Here is a 5,987-nt window from a genome sequence, read left to right as displayed (position 1 = left end):
TTATATGCTTCAATGTTTGTGGTTTGGGTTTGGGGGTGGGGGAGGTACCGGATATTGAACTCGGGACGCTCGACCACTGAACCACAACCCCAGCCCTATTTTCTACTTTATTTAGAGACAGGATCTCACTGAGTTGCTTAGCGCCTTGCTTTTGCTGAGGCTGGCTTTGAACTCACCATCTCCCGTCTCAGCCTCCTGAGCCGCTGGAATTACAGGCATGCACAAATGTGCCCGGCTCTTTGTCAGTTTTTACCTAGAAGTTTGTATTGTAGAAAAATGTTAGATAATGAAGGGAGGACAACAGGAAATTTAAAGCTGGCTCTCTTGTACCTCTGGGCATTTCTATTGTTCATCAACTCATAGCAACTATTGGTTGGAAACTAAAAGCCTTCCCTCTCTATGTTCAGCTATGTTAAATTCATATTTTCTCTGAACCAATAAAATAATCTTAAATGTTGGCTGGAAGGTCCTGAGGTTCTTCTACTGCTGTCAGCGCACACAGATTCTCTTTGGTCTCACTTTCTCCTTTGCTTGTTGAGCAGTTCTAGGTCTTCAGCTATCCCTACCTCTCTCCAGCCAGCTGGATGTCTCTACCTTGAACCTTCTGTGAGTTTTCTGATTGTGTTCTTTTGGGTAATTTAGAAATCTACCCTCTCCAGCAGTCCCCAACCTCCAAAACCAAAATAAAGCAACTCATACACATTCCCCAGATGCACAGGAGGTGTGACTCACGGCCCCCAGCCAGCCTGTGTCATTCATGTCCTGCGTATTAGTGCATGGAGTCCTCTAGAGCTTTCTCCTGGCACTTGGTAGGGCAAATTAAATCCCAAGACAGTGGAAAGTTTAGTAATCACAAATTGACCATTTAACTCTGAAGCACCTAATATTCTAATGAAATGATAACATATCTTCCAGGAAGACATTGGCCATGACAATGACTAGAGGAGAAAATCCCTAAAACTCTTGGCAACGTGGTGGACTTATCACTGCTCACTGAGATGTGTGGGTTTCCTCTATCCCAGATAACCACAAAAGCTACTCTCACTGGAAGTAAAAAGGAGAAGTCATGAGGAAAGAGGGGGCGTTGAGGTTGTGGCTCAGTGGTAGAGCGCTCGCCTAGCATGCACAAGGCACTGGGTTCCATCCTCAGCACCACATAAATGTAAAATGAAGATATTGTGTCCACTTAAAAGTAAGAAATAAACATTAAAAAAAGAAGAAGAAGAAAGAGGGTTGTAGCTCAGTAGTAGTCCTGTGTGTAAAGTCCTGGGTTCAAGCCCCAGGAAAAAATTTCTTAAAATAATTTAAAAAATTCTACTACTGAGCTAAATCCCTAATTCCCCAACTTCTATATATTTAGATACGAAAAGTTACAGATACTGGTTCTGGTTATTGAAAAGCATAAGCTTTGGCTTTTTTTTTTTTTGATGCTGGGGATTGAACCCAGGGTTTTCCATATGCTAAGCACGTACTGTACCACTGAGCCATATCCCTGACCCAAGCTTGGGCTTTTTGATTCCTTCAAGTTCTTGTTCAAAGTATATGTATCTAAACAAAATTTTTTTTTTAATTTAAAATTTTTGGTACCAGGGATTGACCCCAGGGGTCCTTTACTACCAAGCTACATCCCCAGTTCTTTCTATTTTTTATTTTTAGACAGGATCTTGCTTAGTTGCTGAGGGCCTTGTTAAGTTGCTGAGGTTGGTCTTGAACTTGAAATCTTCCTCCCCTACTCTCCCTAATCTCTGGATGATAGTCATGCACCACCATACCCAGCTAAACACAAACTTTAACAACTCAATTTTTAAAATAATTTCATAAAAGCAGGAGAGTGAACAAATCTATACATATATTTACCATAGGAGAGATCTTAGGGGCAATTAGTAAAGCAGGGAAGTGCTGAATCCCAGCTTGCTTGTTGAAGATCTTACTGGAGAGGCTTGGTTGGGATATAAAGATAGCATTGAGGCTGGTCCCAGACCTGATAAAAGATGCAGAGGAGTCTAGCAAAAAAACTCCTTGGTGAAGCTACTTTTTCATGTGAAATTTACATTTGTTTTGTTCCCTTTTACCAATGCCCTAAGAGATCCTTAAATCACCTCCCCTTCTGCTGTGTCCACCTTCAGCCTAGAATGAAGACATCCCAAGTTATGTTGGTCATTCCAGGCATGTCCATCTCTACATGTCAATTCAGTGGAAGGAAACATATGTTAACAAAAGCAGATTTCCCCCCCAATTCTCTTCACCCAATGACTGCGGTTCTGTAGAGGCTCAGGCTCAAAATTTTCACCCTTACCCCACCTCTTCTCCACCCACCAAAGAGAAAAAGCTATGGCAAGGAATGTAACATTTCTGAATCTATATCCTATCAAGGTGGCCAGATTTTATGGTCCTAAAACTCCAACTGGTTGGGTGGATAATTACATCTGTTAATGATAACATGCAGTGGCTGCACATGTACAGACTCAAATTAAGTTCTGACACAGTTGTTTGAACTTGTCCTAAGCATAGTAGCTTGCCCATTGGTAGTGTGATCATCCATGGTCCAATGCATTATAATTCTATTTGTAAACTTACCTGTTGCCTGACTGAAGACTGATATTCTGTCCAGATTAGAATGCTGGCTTTGCATTGCACAGCATAAAGTGAGATCCTTGGTGCTTCAATTTTTTTTCCCAAAGAATTCCTATTAATCCAGTTCAAGTTCTAATGGGAAGTCATGTAGACTTGAGAAATGACACAATGCATGCCACTGTAAGCCAAAGATGATAATAGATAGGGATAAAATATTTAAATGCAAAGGAACAGACATAACACATCTTGGACCATTTTCATAGTAGAAATGAAAATTGTATCTCTTTACCTGAATTTTCAGGAATAACTCGCTTTATGGAATATTTGATGTACTAAAACCCCCTCTTTTTTTTTCATTTCTCTAGAACAAGTATTGGATCCAGAAAAATCCAAAGGGTTCAATAAGGATGCAGCAAAATTTATTTTTTAAAAAAATCACATATTTAAAGATAAGATTACATTTTACTAATACATTATTCATAGTACTGCTCAAAATAAGTTATGGAATATGAATGTAAAGCAGTCAGTTATTTTTATGTTTGGCATAATAGCTAGGAAACTTCAAAAGAAAGGCAATATTATAACAACAAAATAAACAGTAAGGCTGGGTCATGTGGCTTCAACAAACCTTCTCGGACAAGATTCGGTATGTACAGAATATACAAGTTGCCTTTTTAAAAGTTAGCTTATTATGGAAGCTCCTGGTTTTTGTAAATGAATGCTTGATGTTGGTTAAGAGACGGGGATGCTCTGATTCAAAACACAACAGACGCCTGGGGGTACTCAGTGGTACAGCACTCATGTTCCATGTGCCAGGCCCTGGGCCTGCCCAGCACTGTAAAAGAAAAAAAAACAAAAACCCTTCAGAACCTGAAATGCAACAGGACAAACAGCAAGCTCTCCGGCTACAGATAAAATCACCATCCAAGTAAAGGCTGTGAAGACTGGAGCTAGGAAACAGGTCCATCCTGAAAGAAATGGAGAAGGAGTCACAGCAAACAAGGTTGCCGCAGATGTCAGGATACAGGTAACAACTGAACAGATAAGAATTCCAAAGAGTTTATTTGGTGGCTCTGCCATCCCCAACCAGCAGATCCATGTGGGTGGGGATTTGTTTTGTCCACTGCTGTATCCATAGCTTCTGGAACAGTGTCTGGTTTCTAGAAGATGCTGCACCCTATTCAATGCGTGAACAAACAGAAGCTGAGTTTCAGAGGATGGGTGCATAACAAGGAAATTAAACTCCAGGATTATCTAAGGAGCACCTAAGCTAGGGTACTACGCGAAGCGTCCACACGAAATGCAGAAGTGACTGTTAAATTCAAAACTCCGCCATGACACAGAGGGCAAACTGCTGGGCGGCAGGAGAGGGGGCCCTGGTGGAATCTTTGTGAAGATGACAGGGATGCTGTCCGATGATGGGTGGTGAAAAAGGCATCTAGAACCCAAATGCCAAGCCCTGGGCTTGCAATTCCGTTTCCTGAGCTTCCTAGGTTCAGGAACCACTTCACCTTCCTGAAAGCCATTGTTCACTTCAGGGTACTTTTAGTAGGTGCTCAATAAATGTTTCTCAACTGGTGAGTAGGCATTTGGGATCCAAGGAAGGCATCAGATGGAATTGCAGGAGCAGCATGCTGGCCAGGACCGGCCAGGGAATCACCTGGGCCATCCTTCCTCATTTTCCACTTCAATCACTTGAATGACCATGGCCAGTCCAGGACCAGTGCTGAGTTTAATTCCAGAGGACACCCATCCTCCTAAGCCTCACCAGGAGGAGGGAACCAGGATGTTGTGTAGTGGTACGGATCTTCAGGAAATAGCTTCTGATCAGTTGAATCTGCCTAAATGAACTTCTAGAAGTCAAGATTTGATCAAGGATTTAAGGTAACATATGTGCATTAATTAGGTCTAGACCCTAGTGTGAATAAGTCATCTATGACTTCAGTATCCTAGTAGAGAGGCTGAGCATTGGTGAAGGGCTATCTGGACCAGAACTTGAAAGCTCACAAGCCTGGGGGAGAATCTTAACAGGGTAAGGGCCAAGGGGTTAGGGGACAGCAGGGAAAGTGCAGTTGGCTGCCTCCACATCTAACACTGCTTCTGTGATCCAGCCATGGCTCCCACCCAGAGTGACCAGATCTTTTTCTATTTCAAAGGGAAAACCAAAGTTCAGCTTTCCATATGAAACATTTCAGTGTTGAAATATCCATAACTAATGCAGAAGTTTAAAATATACCCAGAGCCCATACAGGTCTGATCGAAAATTTCAGGCCCAAGGAGCTCCAGCAAGCAACCTCTGATTCAGAATATTCAAATTCCAGAGCCTTAGTTACATAAGGAAACTGAGAAATAGTGTAGTGGAAATGGTTGCCCTCAGTCGGTCTGTGCAACCTGTTTAGATAAAGGTACCTCCCTGTCACTACTAAACATGCATTGCATCATTTTAAAGTTTTATATGGCTCCTCAGATGTAGCCTGAAGGCCAATTTTTGTTGAGTTGAATTGTTTCTATTAATTTATCTTACCACCGTAGGGTTGCCTCATTCTGGTTTTGGAATAATTCCTTGGCCTTTAAGTTTATTTTGAAAGAAAATGAAGTAAACTCTCTGCGAAAGAAACTTTCATTTTTACCAGACACCCTAAGGGGCATCTGCTTTATAATTGTATTTGGGGATTTTCTAGGTTGAACTTCAGATCAGAAATTGTGTCTACTTGTATGCTTCTCTCTCACATGCTCAGAGATTAAACACATCACATACGTGATTTACTATCTTCGACATACTTATAAACATTCTAAAATAAATTTAGAATAAGCCATAGGGATTTTGTCATTGCTATTAACAATTTTATCATGTTGCTCTACGGTCGAATGGCTACTGAGCTAGTATTTTTTAAAAATATCTCTACAGTCTGAATAATACTCCACTCTTCGATATTGGCATCGCGTTAGGAGGCATTTTAACTATTTTATAGCAGGGTTAAAAAGATCTCTCTCCCTTCATGCCTCTCTCTCTATTTTTTTGCATTTATTTTATGTCATCGAGAGAGGTAGTGTTAACCGACCAAAGCAGAAATCATCATCAGACAAAAATTAATGCGATGTTGCCAACTGACCAATGCTACACGCAGCAGAGACGCACAAGCACTGGTGTGAACCGAGTAAAAGGCACTTACAAGGGCGGCCCGCAAAGGTTCCCAGTTTCAAGACACAACAAACAAGCCTCCAGGAAGTGAAGCCGGCAGGTCCTAATCTCATTTATTTTCACGTCTATGTTTTAAAATCGTAGTTTTCCACTGTAAAAACCGAAGAGCCCCGGAGGGCTGCAGGACTTTGCAGAAGAGAAGCCTCCCCTCTCCCGGAAGTCGGACGGAGCCCAGTTCCCGGAGCTGCGCGGCGGCCCGCGTCGCGGGGAG

The 5,987-nt window shown here is 41.8% G+C and overlaps 1 long non-coding RNA gene across 2 annotated transcripts; it reads right to left on the bottom strand.

Moving 5' to 3' along the window:
• Nucleotides 1-2,971: 2,971 nt before the first annotated feature.
• LOC125616108 lies at nucleotides 2,972-5,981 on the bottom strand. Of its 2 annotated transcripts, none has more exons than XR_007346738.1 (2): nucleotides 5,748-5,981; nucleotides 2,972-4,427 (listed from the first exon to the last, which is right to left on the bottom strand). It is a non-coding gene; the product is annotated as an uncharacterized LOC125616108 (long non-coding RNA). The 2 variants fall into 2 exon arrangements; XR_007346737.1 differs by having other exon boundaries at nucleotides 2,972-4,415.
• Nucleotides 5,982-5,987: the final 6 nt, after the last annotated feature.

This window comes from Marmota marmota, unplaced genomic scaffold, assembly GCF_001458135.2.
Source record: "Marmota marmota marmota unplaced genomic scaffold, marMar, whole genome shotgun sequence".
Classification (NCBI taxonomy): Eukaryota; Metazoa; Chordata; class Mammalia; order Rodentia; family Sciuridae; genus Marmota; species Marmota marmota.
Note: the sequence above shows the minus strand (reverse complement) of the source record. Positions and strands in the feature narration are given on the sequence as shown.